This window comes from Periplaneta americana, chromosome 5, assembly GCF_040183065.1.
Source record: "Periplaneta americana isolate PAMFEO1 chromosome 5, P.americana_PAMFEO1_priV1, whole genome shotgun sequence".
Taxonomy (NCBI): Eukaryota; Metazoa; Arthropoda; class Insecta; order Blattodea; family Blattidae; genus Periplaneta; species Periplaneta americana.
The window spans coordinates 17063616-17081410 of NC_091121.1; the positions used below are offsets into that span (position 1 = coordinate 17063616).

At 36.7% G+C, this 17795-nt stretch overlaps 1 protein-coding gene across 8 annotated transcripts in view; it reads left to right on the forward strand.

Moving 5' to 3' along the window:
• Positions 1-17795, forward strand: part of LOC138699485 (ankyrin repeat and protein kinase domain-containing protein 1-like) — a 113436-nt gene that overhangs the window by 21071 nt on the left and 74570 nt on the right. For 3 of the 8 annotated variants that reach the window (XM_069825398.1, XM_069825399.1, XM_069825406.1), the window contains 6 exons: positions 1835-1978; positions 3330-3452; positions 5248-5329; positions 6448-6500; positions 7891-8036; positions 10031-10171. The gene's annotated coding sequence lies outside the window, so the exon portion shown is untranslated. The remainder of the gene's footprint in view (positions 1-1834; positions 1979-3329; positions 3453-5247; positions 5330-6447; positions 6501-7890; positions 8037-10030; positions 10172-17795) is intronic. The other 5 variants (XM_069825403.1, XM_069825404.1, XM_069825401.1 and 2 more) reach the window with 4 other exon arrangements.

The window sequence follows — 17795 nt, forward strand, 5'->3', positions numbered from 1 at the left end:
TAGTTCAGCCATTTCCTGGTTCTTGAAGCTATGTGCAAAATTAGGTAAATATTGATCAATGCATGTACACACAGAACTCGGAATTTATTCTGTATTGGAGGACCTGGTCTTTCATCTCATAACCGACATACGTCCACTGGGAGTTTGAAGTCAGAGAGAAAAAACAGACAAATGAATCTCAAAACCGTATTATGCGCCACACAAATCTCCAGGATTTGAAATTGTACTTGGATTAGAGAACTCTGGAGTTTTCTCGAACTCTTAGTTGCCTGTAATGTTATAGTGAGTTAATTCTTTTTCTTCGCATTAGAGATCAAGAACAAAATTCGCCTTTATTGATCGTATCCATGAAGCAAATAAGGTAGGTGTCCCTGATATGGCCATGCTAAGGTTTGAGAATTTTTATAGCCGCCATTTTGAAAAAAATGTAAACCACTTTTTTCTTATTCGTTCTCAGTCTAATGGACTTTCTTAAAACAATTTCCTTTCCTCATAAAAATAACTTTAATTGTCCAAAAAGTCCCAAATTCCAAAAGTCTACCTAGTGGCCATATCAGGAACATGTGCACATGATATGGCCACCCTTGTTCCATGTTCTACAAATCGTGATTGTTTTCAGTTTGATAGCGCAGTTGTGCTAAAATGAAATAATTTTGGTATAAAATGAATAAACATGACACTCAATAATCTTTTTTATAATTCAAAAGTGTAGTCAAAACAGGTTTTTCCATAAAAATTAAGTTGTTTTTCTTACAATACAAAATTTTTGCGTAATCACAGTTATAAGGCATGTAAATTAGTCAGGGAAAAAAATAAAAGTGAAATGAACTTGATATAGCCATGGTGCATTTGATATGGTCATATCAGGAGCAGGTAAGCTTTGACGAAAATCATTTGATTATGAACAACTCGTAAAAGATACGCCATCAACGACAACACCAATCAACAGAACATTAAAAACTGAATGGAGTACTACGGTTTTCATGAAACAAGTCTTTGAAATACATGCATAAAACAAAGGAGACTTACCAGAGAAAAATAAGAAGAGGTCACATGAAAACCACAAAACAGGCAACTGACGCCATATTGCTCAACCAGACTGGATGGAAAATGGTCAAGTAACATACAGGATGCCCTTTCACTGGATCCTGCTGAAATTTAGCGGATTTTTCGGTTAACTAACTCACAATAGGGGGGTGGCCATATCAGGAATATGGTCATAACAGTAGCACCCACCTTACTTAGTCTTTTCGGGATTTACTTCCAAACCTATCTCTTTACTTGCTTCAAGTAAAATTTCCGTGTTTTCCCTAATCGTTTGTGGATTTTCTCCTAACATATTCACGTCATCTGCATAGACAAGCAGCTGATGTAACCTATTCAATTCCAAACCCTCTCTGTTATCCTGGACTTTCCTAATGGCATACTCTAGAGCGAAGTTAAAAAGTAAAAGTGATAGTGCATCTCCTTGCTTTAGCCCACAGTGAATTGGAAACGCATCTGACAGAAACTGACCTATACGGACTCTGCTGTACGTTTCACTGAGACACATTTTAATTACTCGAACTAGTTTCTTGGGAATACCAAATTCCAAAAGAATATCATATAAAACTTCTCTCTTAACCGAGTCATATGCCTTTTTGAAATCTATGAATAACTGATGCACTGTACCCTTATACTTCCATTTTTTTCTCTATTATCTGTCGAATACGAAATATCTGATCAATAGTTGATCTAACGCCGAAAACCACACTGATGAGAGGTACGTCTATTTTTTTTTTAATTTAAGCAAGCGATCTACTCTGAACTCTGCATGCATCTGTTTACCACACAGGTGCGTTGCTATGGCGCCACATTGGTGTGACATCGCGACTTCACTGATCAGGGAGAAGAGATAGGCTACAAAGTCAATTCACACACATGCAAGGCGTTGGATTACAGCGAGGACGGACGTCTTTGAAAACACCCTTAAACACAGGTTAGTGAAATAATAAAGATAATGGAAGTATATCACTTTGACTATTACACTGTTACTACGTCATACTACTTTTGACCAATAAAACGATACGAAAGGACGTATTTCAACCAATCATAGCTGCTTATCGCACAATTTTATCGCGTTCATAGCATTTGTTTAATTTTATCGCGTCCCTAGCACTTGTTTAATTTTATCGCGTCCCTAGCATTTGTTTCTTTGTTTGCCAATATTTCAAACTGCGCTGGTCTGGACGTCGAAAAAAAAAAAACAGAAAATTACAAACTACTTCAGTCGATGCACAGCAGTTTCAAATATGATTCGCATTGGCATTCAAGAACAAGAATTAATAAAGATCGCTGGTCATACCTATGTATCTTCCCTGAAATCCTATTTACAAATAAATGAAGAGCGCCATTCGGAAATCCTGAATAAGTTGAGGAATACACCATGTAGGCCTACATCAACGAGTTCCACTTCTTTTACGCACACGTCCAATATAACATTAACTGAACCACCAACCACTAAAACATTCAAATTTGAAAATTGTACTTTCAATAATTATTCCTTTTAAAAGTATTCATGTTTATTTTTGATGTCATAGTCGTTAATTAAAACTTTTCTAACACTAGGTTATGTTATAGCTTCTGCTATGTGATATTATGGATAGTCACGTATCAGAGATTGTTTAATATTAAGATATATTGAAAATCATCTGTCAAGGGACGTTGATTACTGGGATTCAGATAATTGAAGTGGAATACAACTGTTTTAATAAAAATGAAACTGAATCAACAAAGCCTTCTTCACTAGTAACACTGCCATCGTGATTAGATCGAGAAGGCATTGCTAGCAACCGTCTACAGAGTTCAATGAAGATTCCATGGTTGACACAACTGATAGCAAGATAACAGCTAATCATAACACACTACTGCCATCTAGCATGCATCTAGCGTAATATTTGTAATGTTGAGATGGTACAATAATGCATTTGAAGACAATTGTATTTTCGTAAGTCAATTAATATTTTTTATTGTATTGGAGTACTTCGTTACTTCTAATCGTTATATACTTTCTTCTAATCGTGTAATAGTCAATTAAATTCCACTCGAGTTTTGATTTTCTCTAGATAAATCAAAACCTCTAGTTAGATTACTGTTAATAAATCAAAACCTCTAGTGAGATTACTGTTGATAAATGTAGAAAATAATGATGTGTTATTGTGTTTATTATTAGCGCATTTTCCGCATTGAAAGATTTATTGTCGCCATTAGACATTATTCTAACGTTATATGATTTGAAATAAGACGCGTGTTGATATAAACTTGTTGACATCCTCCACTTCCACTTCCAGTGACGTTGGCCGAATTGAGAAGGCACATTAACACAGCAATCAGGAACGTCACACAAGACATGCTTGAGAGGGTTTGACAAGAATGGGATCACAACGTGGGGGCTGTCATCGAGTGGATCTAAGGTCAGTGTAAAACTTCAAACTTCCCTCTTTCAAACGGCGGTAAGATCATGTATTCATGTTCAATATTGGTGAAAATATAGCCTTCCTTCTGAAATCAATATAAATTAAATTATAATATTATAATATAGTGATTCTTTGGTACGACCGATAGAGAGATAAATCTTGGCTCTCGATGACACCTCTACGAGTTCAGACTTGAAGCAAGGGAATTCTCTGTTTATCGTCAGATGTCTGTATAAAAGCACACACAGACATGAAATTACGTGAAATGCACAGCTTCAGATCAATGTACAAATCTTATAATTATATTATCTCTGCCTCTGTACGTCACATTTGCCGGGGAGGAAAGGAGACCAAAGAAAGGTTGTAGTGCTTTTTAATACGTTGACTCCCATGACTAAGATAAGCCACTTGAAATTTAACAGTCACTGATCGACAGAGATAAAATGTAAGATCTGTAGAACATTGATACAATGCTAAGTGGGCCTGTAGGGACCGAGAGATGTTTTTATTTTACTGAACTTCAAGACAATGCTAATTATTTAAAGTTTGTCTGACTGTAACCTATACATATGTTCGTTTGGTTTTACTTTATTTATAGTTTGATTTTTTTTTATTTTGTTTGTATTTCTGGTGATGTGGAATAGAAGGCTGAAGGCCTTAACTACGCTATAATAAATAAATAAATAATTAAATACATAAATAACTAAATAAATAAACACATAATATATACATATATATACATACATACAAATTAAAAAACATTTTTTTGAAAGTAAGGCACGTGATGAAATGTTTTCTTTCGTTGCCTGATCTGCAGTTTTTTTTTTTTAAATTGAGTTAATCCTTTCGGACATTTGGCTAAGAAGTTCATTAATTCACGTAAAGCCTATTAAAGACAATTCATTTTTGTTGTTTATAGTTGATTTTCTGAGATTTCCGAACAACCAGTTCAATTTAAAAAAGAAGCAAAAAAGGACAACCCGGGCAACGCCGGGTGCCTTCAGCTAGTAGTCCAATAATTTGTAACCACGGTGTAAATTTGTAGGTAGGACAGTGGGCCCATCCACATCAGAAGCACAAGTGTGCGCGATCTTGTCCCATCATCCAACTTCAGAACATACCATATCATACCTCTTCTTCCTTCTCTTCTAACATATCAGTCCCTCCTACTTTCCTAATATGCGTGTTTTCATCTTACACAAATTTACGAGTATATTATTTACTTCGTGTAAATATGTATGTACAGTAGTGGCAGAAAAATCCGGACCGAACCTTTGTAGTTGATACAAAAGAATCCTGTGCTGTGTATTGTGTCAAACTGTAGTAATTTCAATATGGATAGTGAAGCCAGAGGTATTTACTGCTCTTCAATGTAAAAATACGGAGTTATCTTTGCCGAATAGAGGTAGAAATGTAATATTGATGGCAGATGAAAATAAAACTCTCAAAGTTTTTTCGTCTGTAAGTTTGAGGCACTGAAGGAAACAAAAGACGGTAAGAATCGAACAAATGCAATAAATTTCATTGTTACAATTAATTATACAAGATGGATGTGTTTTGTGACCATCAAAATTAGAATCAGCTACAAGGGTCGGTCCGGTTTTTTTTTTTTTGTTACAAATAAATGCAAAATAGGCTACAAGTAGAATAAAATAACAATGTACTTCAAAAAAACAAAGCTTGTAATAATGTTTAATAAATTTGAGAATGGAATGAGCAGTATTTGTAGTGTATTGTAATGTTACATCGTTGTTCACATTCAGGTGTAATGGAAAATCTTAATTTTTTGCAGACAGAAGAAAAGCAATGCGAAGTTGCAGTCAGATGTGGACTACATTCTAGAACGGAGGACGAGACAAATTGCCGCAACAGTGGTGAGTGTTTTTATTACAGTTATTAATGTAATATTCTAGTTATTTACAACTGAACTTTGTCATTTTGCTTTTCTTATGCTGTGAAGAATAGAAAGTGTTGTGGGGAGGTTATAATAAAGTTTATGCTCGACCATGCCGAAATGTAGTAATTATACACCTGGTAGCAGCCCTTTAATGGCCCTAATTAAAGTACATCTATTCATTAAAGTTCAGGTGTTCCACCAATCAGAAAATACTATTGTAGCAATATGAAAGCGCAAATATCGATTATTCTCGGATATGCAATCGAAAGACAATTGTTTTCGCAGGAATTCTGCGACAATTTTAGTAGACGCTGGTGGCGACATCACAACATTGAAACGTCACGGAGGCTGGAAATCCAATACTGTCGCAGAAGGTTATGTTGAAGAATCGATCCAAAATAAAATTGAAATCTCAAATACAATATTAAACTCAGTCGAAAAAAAACAACACACAAATTAACATCAATTCACCGTCATCTTCCAGCCTTTCACAAAGCACATTCCCGCAAATTCATTTCACCAATTGCACAATAAATCACCAATATTTGAAATAAAGTCTGTTCTGTTACTATAATAATTAGCGTTAATTGTAAATAATATTCAAATAAATTCAATTTGTCATCTCGTTTTTCAATGTCTAATTCAATTTCAAGGTTATATCAAGATTAATGTTTATTTTACTCTCTAGATTATATCAAGGTCAATGTCGACATTTGTTTCTCGGAAAAAATCAATACTTTCGTGGCTGCGCACATCTCACAATTTACGAGGTATTGCACAAGGTCAGTTCCGCTCCTCAGTCAGATAAGAATAACATGAATACTTATGAATAATTTCAAGTTAGAAATATGGTCGCGCATAAAAAGTCGTATGAAACTTGATTATAATGGTAATTAAGATGCTCGTATGAAAATTATGAAACTCGCTTGCGCTCGTTTCATAAACGTACTCACGTCTTAATTACTACCATTATAGGCTCGTTGCATAATGTACTATTAATAAATTTGAGAACGGAATGAGCAGTGCTTATAGTGGTATTGTAATATTACATCTTCGTTCAGACTCTGGTGTGATGGGAAATCTTAATTTTTGCAGGAAGAAGAAAAGCGATGTGAAGTTGGAGGACGAGATAAATTACCGCAACATTGGTGAGTTTTGCAATTATTATTTGTCATTTCCTATGCTATGAAGAATAGAAAGTGTTCTGGGAAGAAGTCGATTTTGAGATTTTCATACAAATACATTCTCAAGATTCCTGATTTGCAGGAGTTTATTCTAAATTACAGGTATTGGTTAGGTTTTGCTCATAGTCTGTATCTAGCACAGGCGTTCTCAACCTGGTTCTTGCGAGCACCGTGGTGCTATTCAAATGATATTTGGTGCTGTCTTCCTGCGAGCAAAAAAGTGCTTGCGAATCTAAGCGCTACTAAGGTACTTTTTTCAATTAAAACATTGTCGTACGAATCGGAATAATAGTATTGCTATCCATGCATTATAAGTATTTGAAGAAATTAAGGATTTCATCAAATGACTTTAAAGAAAAGTTCACCCAGTTATTTGAGGATGATTTCAAGATTAGTAGCGCTTTTGTAGTAGACCTATTTTAGTATCTGAACGAGCTTAATAAACAACTTCAAGGTCAATAAAACGCAATTTGTGATATGAAAGAAATTATATTTTCATTTCGGTTAAGTTAGAAAGATTCTTTTTTAAAGCAACTAACAACGAAGTACTTCATTTCTCAGAACTTGCGCACACACTTCGGTCTTGACAGTGCCCAGTGTTGTTGTTTTCTAATGCCAGGCGTTTGACAATAAAGTCATTTGATCTCTTGCCATCCAATATTTTTCAAAGATATTATCATGACCAGCCACTAAAGCACAGATTTTGAGGTGTTCCGAATCCATTTCTTGGTTTGAGTTGCACAATGGGCAGTTAGGGGACTGTTATATTCCAATTCTATATAGGTGTTTGGCCAAACAATCATGGCCTGTTGCCAATCTGAATGCAGCTACAGACTATTTTCGTGGTAAATCGGGAATTAACTGTGGATTTTGATGCAAAGAGTTCCATTTTTTCCCTTGGGATTGTGTTATCAAATTTTGTTTGTTGAAGTCTAAGTATGTAGATTTAATAAATCTTTTCACAGAGTAGTACGTAGATTTAGTAACAGGTCAGTAAGTAGCAGTGCCCAGTGTGATAGCCCTAAAATTGTTCAGGATCTTTTGAACGAATTCGAAAAGCGTTCGTGTTTTAGAAAAAGAATGGAAAATTGTTTAAAATAGCATATCACCCCTTTGAAGTCAGTGTTGAATTAATAAGAAAAATCAAGGTTTTTCGAGAGAATAATGCAGTTAGTCGTGCGGAACTTGAATTGATATATTTCCAGTTTTCGTTAGCTCTGAAATATTTGTTCGAAAAAGAGAAATATATAGCTTTTTAGGGAACAGAAAACACCAAATTTGTTTAAATACTGAGCAGTATTTCTCTCAAATGTTTGGCTATGTTAGGTACGAGCTATAAAGCTTTTTTTTTCAGCTGTGCGACACCTCAAGAACAAAGCACGATCACATTTAAGTGATCCATATCTGCAGGACGTTTGCATGTAGCCACAACATGCGACTTCTCCCTGGACATCAGTGAAATTCAGTGGAACATTCAACCCCGAGGACCTCATCAAGTTGGTGAGTGTTAACAAATTTATGTATTCATGAATTTATTAACACTGTTAGATTTCGTGGTGCTTGGGTAGGTACTTGGTACTACATGTGAGTGATGCTCACAGTCTTTAAAAGGTTGAGAACGCCTGATACAGCATAGGAAATGTGTAACTATGTAGTAGAGAAATTCATGGGTCTGTAGTTTGATATAAAAACATAAAGGCAATCCACGTGAAGAAACGAGGCACGACTTTGTTCGTGATATTTTTTATTATGTAGAATGAAGTGAGAAATGAGTGACGTTCTTAGGAAGAAAAATGATGACCTAATCAGGGGCGATTTCTCAGGGCATGTTATGCTTGCTACGCAAGCCCAATATTTTCGTAGAATGTGTATTTCTCAAAATGGGATTACGTACATTAAAATTTATTTTGATTTTTGGAATATTGTATAGGCGTAATACCATCCGCAGGTTGCACACCGCATGAATCGCAACGCTTGCTCGTTTCTCGGAGCTACAGGAAAGACGTAGAAACAGCGAGAATATGATGCGCGCGCAAGTGCCTTCCTCCTTAGTCCGTCCTAGGCGCACATGCTTCTGTTATGTGTTGTTTGAAGCTCTGGTCCGAGAGCTACACCAACGACTATTTAACGTTACACAGAGCAGTATTGGCAGCGGGAGTAATTTTATCTTTTCGGATCGGGCAGAAGTGAAGATTGAATTTACAGTACGTAAGGTTATTATTCGGTTGAGAAGCTTTTATCATCTAGTCTGCTGTCAAAAAATCTGAAAGTTAGAATTTATAAAACAGTTATATTACTGGTTGTTCTGTATGGTTGTGAAACTTGGACTCTCACTCTGAGAGAGGAACATAGGTTAAGGGTGTTTGAGAATAAGGTGCTTAGGAAAATATTTGGGGCTAAGCGGGATGAAGTTACAGTAGAATGGAGAAAGTTACACAACGCAGAACTGCACGCATTATATTCTTCACCTGACATAATTAGGAACATTAAATCCAGACGTTTGAGATGGGCAGGACATGTAGCACGTATGGGCGAATCCAGAAATGCATATAGAGTGTTAGTTGGGAGATCGGAGGGAAAAAGACCTTTGGGGAGGCCGAGACGTAGATGGGAGGATAATATTAAAATGGATTTGAGGGAGGTGGGATGTGATGATAGAGACTGGATTAATCTTGCACTGGATAGGGACCGATGGCGGGCTTATGTGAGGCGGCAATAAACCTTCGGGTTCCTTAAAAGCCATTTGTAAGTAAGGTACAGAATTATTTCAACATGACTTACTAGTGCGAAGGACGAAACTGGTAATTGGAATTAGGTGCAATAGTCTATAGTGCGATAATATGCACAAAAGAATTGAAACCTGTATCGAAATGAACGGCCACCATTTTCAAAAATGTGTTTAAATATCCATAATATGACTATTTTTAATTTTAATTTCATTCTCTATATTGTACGCTACTTTAGACAGTACAATATATACTGCATAATGAATACGTCCGAATGGATAGCTCAATTCGTGAGTAAAAACACTAAGTGTTAATATAGTAGCCTACTCTATTTTGATTAAACGAAACCGTAGTGAAAATTATCAAACTCAAAATTGCGATATTTTCTTGTTTACTTACATAAATGGATGAACTACTTTTCTTCCCTCCTATAGGCCTACCTAGTAAAGTGATTTGTATTTTACGCCAGCATCATCGAACTCCAGTTTCCGGTTCTAGACCTTTAATCCAAAGATATAGCCAGGTTAATATTAAAAATATTAGTAATAATAAAATGATGTCCCTGTACAAGTAAAATTGTGACTTAAATTGAATATGGGGAAAATATTAAAACTGCATTAATTTGAAATGTGCTTCTGTTATTGACGTGCACACTCTGATTCACGTTAGCGAATGACTGCCATGCAGAAACAGATTCGCAGCCGTTACATATCAAGTCATCTTTAAAATAGCTAATAAAATTATGCACGATGTGGTTTTGTTCTCTAGGAACAGGATTTATCGCATCTGGAAGTGACAGGAATGAAGACAGAACGAGTGGACCAGAGTTACGATATCAAATCAGAGATGAATGTTAAAGACACCACACCTGTGCCTATCAGCTTTCCTATGGTGAAAACAGAAGTTGATGTAAGTGATTCACTGTTAATATACCGATAAAGTAGTAGTGTACTCTTAAATGTGTCTGACCTATTAAGTTTCGAGTTATATTAACTGTTTTAACTCTTCCATAGAGTTCCCAACTTAGACGATTTTAATTTTCGATTTGAAATAAATTAATAATTCACGAATATATATTTCTGGTATAGAACAGAGAATTATCTAAAATACACGGAGGCTAGATACAGATTTCATTTTAAGTTTACGAAATTTGTTATTATGTTGTTACTGATCTATCAAATACTATGCCAGACATTGAATGATGGGTTCGAACAGATGTAAAGGTTTATACAAAACAAAAAATTGATTTCGAAGTCTTCTATTATGTTATTAAGAGATTCATTATCCATTTCACACAATCACTTGATAATAGTATATAATTTTTTTCCCCTTCATCTCATTACTCTTCAATGTATTGTCATCTCATGTTTCTCCGAACGCAAATTGTACTTTATTTTTAAATTTATCATTGTTCCGTATTCTCTCCGCAATCATATTGTATTTTTCATTTAACCTCTGCTTTTCATTCTGGATCCTAGTGGTCAGCCGTAGATTTCGGCCAGATGTCCCAAATTGTGGAATTTGTGTGTAAGAAGTGAGTTTATAGAAGATAACAGTAGGCCTAATAATAATAATAATAATAATAATAATAATAATAATAATAATAATAAATGTAATACTTACTTACTTATTGGCTTTTAATGAACCCGGAGGTTCATTGAAGCCCTCACATAAGCCCGCCATTGGTCCCTATTCTGAGCAAGATTAATCCAGTCTCCACCATCATATCCCACCTCCCTCAAATCCATTTTAATATTATCTTCCCATCTACGTCTCGGCCTCCCCAAAGGTATTTTTCCCGCCGGCCTCCCAACTAACACTCTATATGCATTTCAGGATTCGCCCATACGTGCTACATGCCCTGTCCATCTCAAACGTCTGGATTTAATGTTCCTAATTATGTTAGGTGAAGAATACAATGCGTGCATCTCTGCGTTGTGTAACTTTCTCCATTCTCCTGTAACTTCATCCCTCTTAGCCCCAAATATTTTCCTAAGAACCTTATTCTCAAACACCCTTAATCTCTGTTCATCTCTCAAAGTGAGAGTCCAAGCTTCACAACCATATAGAAGAACCGGTAATATAACTGTTTTATAAATTCTAAGTTTCAGATTTTTTGACAGCAGACTAGATGACAAAAGCTTCTTAACCGAACAATAACAGGCATTTCCCATATTTATTCTGCGTTTAAATTCCTCCTGAGTGTCATTTACGTGGTACAGTCATTAAGTTCTGACACTGACGCCTGAAGGGTAGGCACCCACAAGAATCTGGATGTCTCAGAAGATGCCGCGTGATACGGCGTACACTTAAACAGATCGACATCCTCCCTCAATATAGTCGCCGTTGGCCGCTATGCACGTCTGCCAACGTTGGTGTAGCTACTGGAAGCACCGCTGAAAGATGTTGGCAGGAAGATGCCGTACGGCTTCTCTTGTGGCAGTCATGGCTTTTCGGCCGCATAAAAATTACGCCCTCCTAGGATTGATTTCATGAGGGGAAAGAGAAAAAGAATCGCATGGTGCGAGATCAGGTGAGTACGGAGGGTGTGGCAAAACAGCGACCTGTTGCCTTGGAAGTTCCTCTTGGACAAGGAAGGAGCGATATGCAGGGGCGTTGTCGTGTAGCAACAGCCAATTCTTCCTATGCCAAAGCTCAGGACGCTTACGACGAATTGAATTGCTTAAACGGCCAAGAATCTCTTTGTAGAGGATCTTGTCTACAGCTGCACCTTGTGGGATGAATTCTATGTGAACAATTCCATTTGAATAAAAAAAAACTGTTAAAGCATCACCTTGCCTTTTGACCTGTCTTGTTGCGGGTTTTTCTGTCGTGGAAATAATGGCGTTTTCCAGGTGGCGGATTGTCGCTTCAGTTGCGGATCGTAAAGGAAACACCATGTTTCGTCTCCAGTTATGATCGGTTATAGCAGTTTCGCCTAATTTCTGACAGAACGTGACGTTTGCCCGTTGCTCAAACTGCAACATACTCGAGTTCCGACGCGCGCATTCAAATCACCGTCACAACAAAGACCGTAGTTCTGCTTACAGTGCATGCACTCAACTGTCTCTTGTTGGGTCGAGAGACTAACTGACAAGGTATCATACCATGGCGCCACCTATGCGCTATAGTGCACCATAACGCCACTATGCGCTCAGTATTAGAACTTAATGACTGTACCACGTATAACTTATGGTCACCTGGTTGGGAGTAATTTAATTCTCATACAAATTCAGAACAAACTTGTCATTCGTTATCATTTGACTCAGAGTAAAATATGAGGTCGGTAATCGAATGTCTTTCCTCACTAACTCAAGACTAGGAAGGAACCGCGCATTGCTGAAATCTGATAGCTGCATGAGATAGGAATAAGGTGCCCCGAACGTGACCGTTAAGTAATGGGGCCAATATATTTAATCAACCTCGTGGCCTCAGAACTTTTCAGACATAGAAATTTACCGCGCCACACCCAGTTTAAACAAATTAACTAAAGAATGGAAGTTTTCGGTGAAGTGTTTGCTTGACTGAATGCCGTGACCTGCCAGAGGAAGACGCGCCATACTTGGGTTTGTGATCTTTCCTCCAGGGAATATGAATTTCAGAACTCAACCTCCTATTGAAACCTTGCTACGTTGAATTTCAACTTCAGAACACTAAAACAGACTGCCATCAATGATCTCACTGTGCAACTGTGTTAACGGACGTGGATACAAACCCGAAGGTTCAAAGTTCGATTCTTGAAAGCAGAAGTGGAGAACTGAGTCCTTTCGAATAAAGTCTTAAAGCCGTATTCAGGAACGTCACTTGAATTTCACTTTACTTACATCCGACTTTATTAGGTAGAAAACGCAGAATTTCTATTTAGAGCAACAACTTAACTTTAGTCATAACTTAGCCAAAAACTAGTAAGAATTAAGATACGTGAACACCAACCTTAAGGCTCATTCACAATGAAAATTAAACATAACGTATGCGTTAACTTAACAATATAAACATTACGGTAAAATCAAGAAATCATACCATCATTCACGATGGGAACATAAACACAACAGCAAACATACTTGGTAACCATGGAACATAGCAACGATGCCATTTCCTCATATTTTGTCGTATACTTAAGCGCTCCACGATTGTGTTCTGTTTGCAAATCACGTAAGCATAAGCATGAAAGTATGGAGTTTGCAAACTTTCATGTTAACGTCTTAAGATAATGTTTATGTCAGTGCTTATGTGAATCATTGTGAATGATCCCATTTGGTAGCCTGGGCGCAAACTTCTATGTTTATGTTACGGTTATGTTTAATTTTCATTGTGAATGGGCCTTTACACTTTACTTCACGCTATAGGCCTATGAACAACAAGTAATGAGACATGTATTTACTTGGATAAAGTTAAGTTTAAGGGCTGAAATGGATTTAGAATATGGAAATCTCCAAAAGATTATTCGTTCTGTTTCATATTATTTTTGCTTTTTTATTCTCAACTTGTGCCTATGTAATCATAACCTCAATCTTATCTCCAGTTTTATCAGTTTATTCTTAAGTTGTGTAGACTACCTATAAAAAGTATTTTAAATCTCGCATTACTCTTATGTTACTATATAGCCTATTTTAATTTATTGGTCTGACCCAATATTTTGCGTTTTCCCTGCGAAACAGAATAGCTCACATTAAATTTAAAATGCAAACTTATATAAACAGGTTTCAGACAAAATTGATTAAGACACAAGAAAAAAAAAATAGAACCAAATATAATTTAAATTGAATGTACATCATAAAGATGCTGACGAAATATCGCTACAGAAAATTTTATTATGGTGGTGACGATGGCATCTTGAAGATCTCTCGTCAGCTTGTATTTTTCCCTCCACTTTACAAAGGCTTTCGGAATGGTGCCTCTCGCTCCGAAGAAGAGACCGGCAACTGTGATTTTTTCTATGTTGTATTTCGCCGATACGTACTGAATCGTGGGCTCGTAGATTTTCTTATTCTCTTCGTTCACTTCAGATGGTTGAGTGACTGAGATTTCAAATCGTATTGTAGGATCAACGTATAATGTTGTAACGTTTTATTTTGAGTACTTATCCCTGTGGGCAACTCCCAAACACATGTGGTAAAGTTTCATACTCACTGCAGTGCCTACAGTGTGTTGTGCCTGTAGAGCGACCAGGGAGAGAACGTACAACAAATGAATTTCAAGGAACCCAGAGGTACATTGCCGCTCTCAAATAAGCCCGTCATCGGTCCCTATCCTAAGCAGGATTAAACCAGTCTCTATCATCATATCTCATCTCCTCAAATCCATTTTAATATTATCCTCCCATCTGCGTCTCGGCCTCCCCAAAGGACTTTTAACTCCGGTCTCCCAACTAATACTCTATATGCAACTATGGATTCGCCCATACGTGCTACATGTCCTGCCCATCTCAAACGTCCAGATTTAATATTCCTAATTATGTCAGATGAAGAATACAATTCGTGCAGTTCTGCGTTGTGTATATACGTTACCACATATTATTATTATTATTATTATTATTATTATTATTATTATTAATATTATTATTATTATTATTATTATTATTGCCATGTCTCGTGACCAAAATATTCTACGAAATGAAACTATAAAAATTGAAAATTTATCCTTTCATCACGTGGAAAAATTCCAATATCTTGGAGTAACAATAACAAATATAAATGACACTCAAGGGGAAATTAAACGCAGATTGAATATAGGAAATGCCATTTATTATTCTGTTGAGAAGCTTTTATCATCCAATCTGCTCTCAAAAAAACCTGAAAGTTAGAAATTATAAAACAGTTATATCACCGGTTGTTCTTTATGATTGTGAAACTTGGACTCTCACTTAAAGAGAGGAAGAGAGGTTACGGGTGTTTGAGAATAAGTTGCTTAGGAAAATATCTGGGGCTAAGAGGGACGAAGTTACAGGAGAATGGAGAAAGCTACACAATGCAGAACTTGTCGCATTGTATTCTTCACCTGACATAATTAGGAACATTAAATCCAGACGTTTGAGATAGGCAGGGCATGTAGCAAATATGGGCAAATCTAGAAATGCATACGGAGTGTTAGTTGGGAGGCCGGAGGAAAAATACCTTTTGGGAGACCAACATGTAGATGGGAGGATAATATAGAAATGGATTTGAGGGAGGTGGGATATGATGATAGGGACTGGATTAATCTTGGTCACGATAGGGACCGATGAATGGCGGCTTATGTGACCACTGCAATGAACCTCCGTGTTTCATAAAAAGCTATAAGTAATTAATATTATCATTTTCATCAGAAAATCAATGAAGCAGAAATATCTGTATAACATAATAGAATTTGTAAGCTATTATGTACTATGGACTGTAATATTTTTCGTAGAATAAAAGTGATTTAAAATCTTGTATTAATATAGTTTACTCAACATTAGTTTAAAATTCTAATTCAATTCTCACGTAAATCTAAACGACGTCCGATTAATTTCCACCACGTCTTCATATTATGCAAGTTATTTGATGTAGGCCTACACCTTCATCTGCGGTTCTCTCCCTTTCAACGGTTGTTTCTAAGAATAAAAATGGTAGCCCCCATGTATCGTTTTGAACAGCTATGTACTACGTTATTATATTATGACTCGAAACACCAAGCTCACTTTCTTTTTACTTACATTTGGCTTTGTCAAGGGAAATTAAGTATTGCCTTTATATTGCCTAACTTCCGACTTGATGAAGTGAAGCTGAAATGAAGTTGAAGTGACATTCTTGAATAGTGTCCCTTATCCAGTTTTACTCTGCATTTTCTTACGCAATGCTTATACAGTGCGAGCGACAAGTTTCTCCGCAGTGCTTCTATAGCCACGGTGCAGCCGAGAATCCACTAGGCAGAGAATTTAAGCGGAGTACTCTCAGCTAAGCATATGATTGACTGGGGATGTGAGATTGTCAAACCGGAATTAATGGTGAAATGTCAACTTTCTACCAGATTACATACCAGCTGTCTACAGGATTACTGTAACTAATGGAGCTGCGGAGGGACTTTTGGATCGCACTGTATTTCATCGGTATTTATTATTTTCTACAGAATATATAGGATGGAAGTGAAGGTTGCATAATTATAAATTAAAATAAATTTGAAACCTCTTCAGCGTTTTGAAATTAAGTAAAAGGTTTAATTAGATAATTAGGCCACATGTTTACGTAGTTCTGCAACAGCGCGTGTTCAGCTCGTCTACAAACACACAAACCGACTGAGGCTGAGTAGCTGCATTCCGTCCCTTAGTCACTGCAGTAGAGTTGCTAGACAGTCTAATTACAGAAGATAACAATACTTATTATTCGTTTTATTAATTTCGAAGATAACTACGGCATTTATTTAAAATCCTCAAAAAAAAAATTATAATAGAAGTAAAAACCATTACCGTACGGATTGTACTTACATTTAAAGTAAAGCAGTGTTAACATTTAGGAGATTTTTTTCATAGAATAGTATTAATTCCAGACTACGTCTTATAATATTTATTGTACTCTTCCCAGAGAATAAGAATTTATATTTGCACAGTTATTTATTTCCCTCTACATACTCGATGAAACAGACTAACAAATTAAGGAATAATGCAAATGTTAAACAACTACTTTATTGTTTTTTTTTTTTCAACCACATTTGAATTTCGTAAACACAAATTCGTCTACATATTTTTGTTTTACTTCTCAATTGCTGTTCTTACAACCACATCTTAATTTAGAAGACAAAAATTCACTCTCTATTCTTTATTGATTTCCATATATCTTCGTTAGTTTCTAGCTCGCCTCTCGCCTCTATGCTCTGATTCGCTCGCTTTTCTTCTCTGGTTCGCTCGCATATCCGCTGGTGCGCTGGTCCCTCTCTTGCGCTTGTTTCAGTTGTCTAGCCCGCTCGTTGCACTTTTCTGGGCCGCCCGTTTCTCTTATGTACTGCTCGCCCCTCTTTATAGAATGGTCGCCCATCGTTTATTGACTGCTCTTTATAGAATGGTCTCCCATCGTTTATTGACTGCTCGCCTCTGTTATTGACTGCTCGCCTCTTTGGCTGACTTACCGAGACCTTTACTGACTGCTCTCCTCTTTTATTTACTCCTCGCATCTTTTATTGACTGCTCGCATCTTAGATGGACTGCTCGCCTCATTTATTGACTGCTCACCTCTTGTGTTGACTGCTCGCCTCTTTTATTGACTGCTCGCATCTTAGATGGACTGCTCGCCTCTTTTGTTGACTGCTCACCTCTTGTGTTGACTGCTCGCCTCTTTTATTGACTGCTCGCCACTTTTATTCACTGCTCGCCTCTTTCGTTGACTACTCGCATCTTTTGTTGACTGCTCTCATCTTGAATTGACTGCTCGCCTCTTTTGTTGACTACTCGCCTCTTTTGTTGACTGCCCGCCTCTTGTGTTGACTGCTCACCTCATTTGTTGCCTGCTCGCATCTTTTGTTGACTGCCCGCCTCTTTTGTTGACTGCACGCCTCTTTTGTTGACTACTCGCCTCTTTTGTTG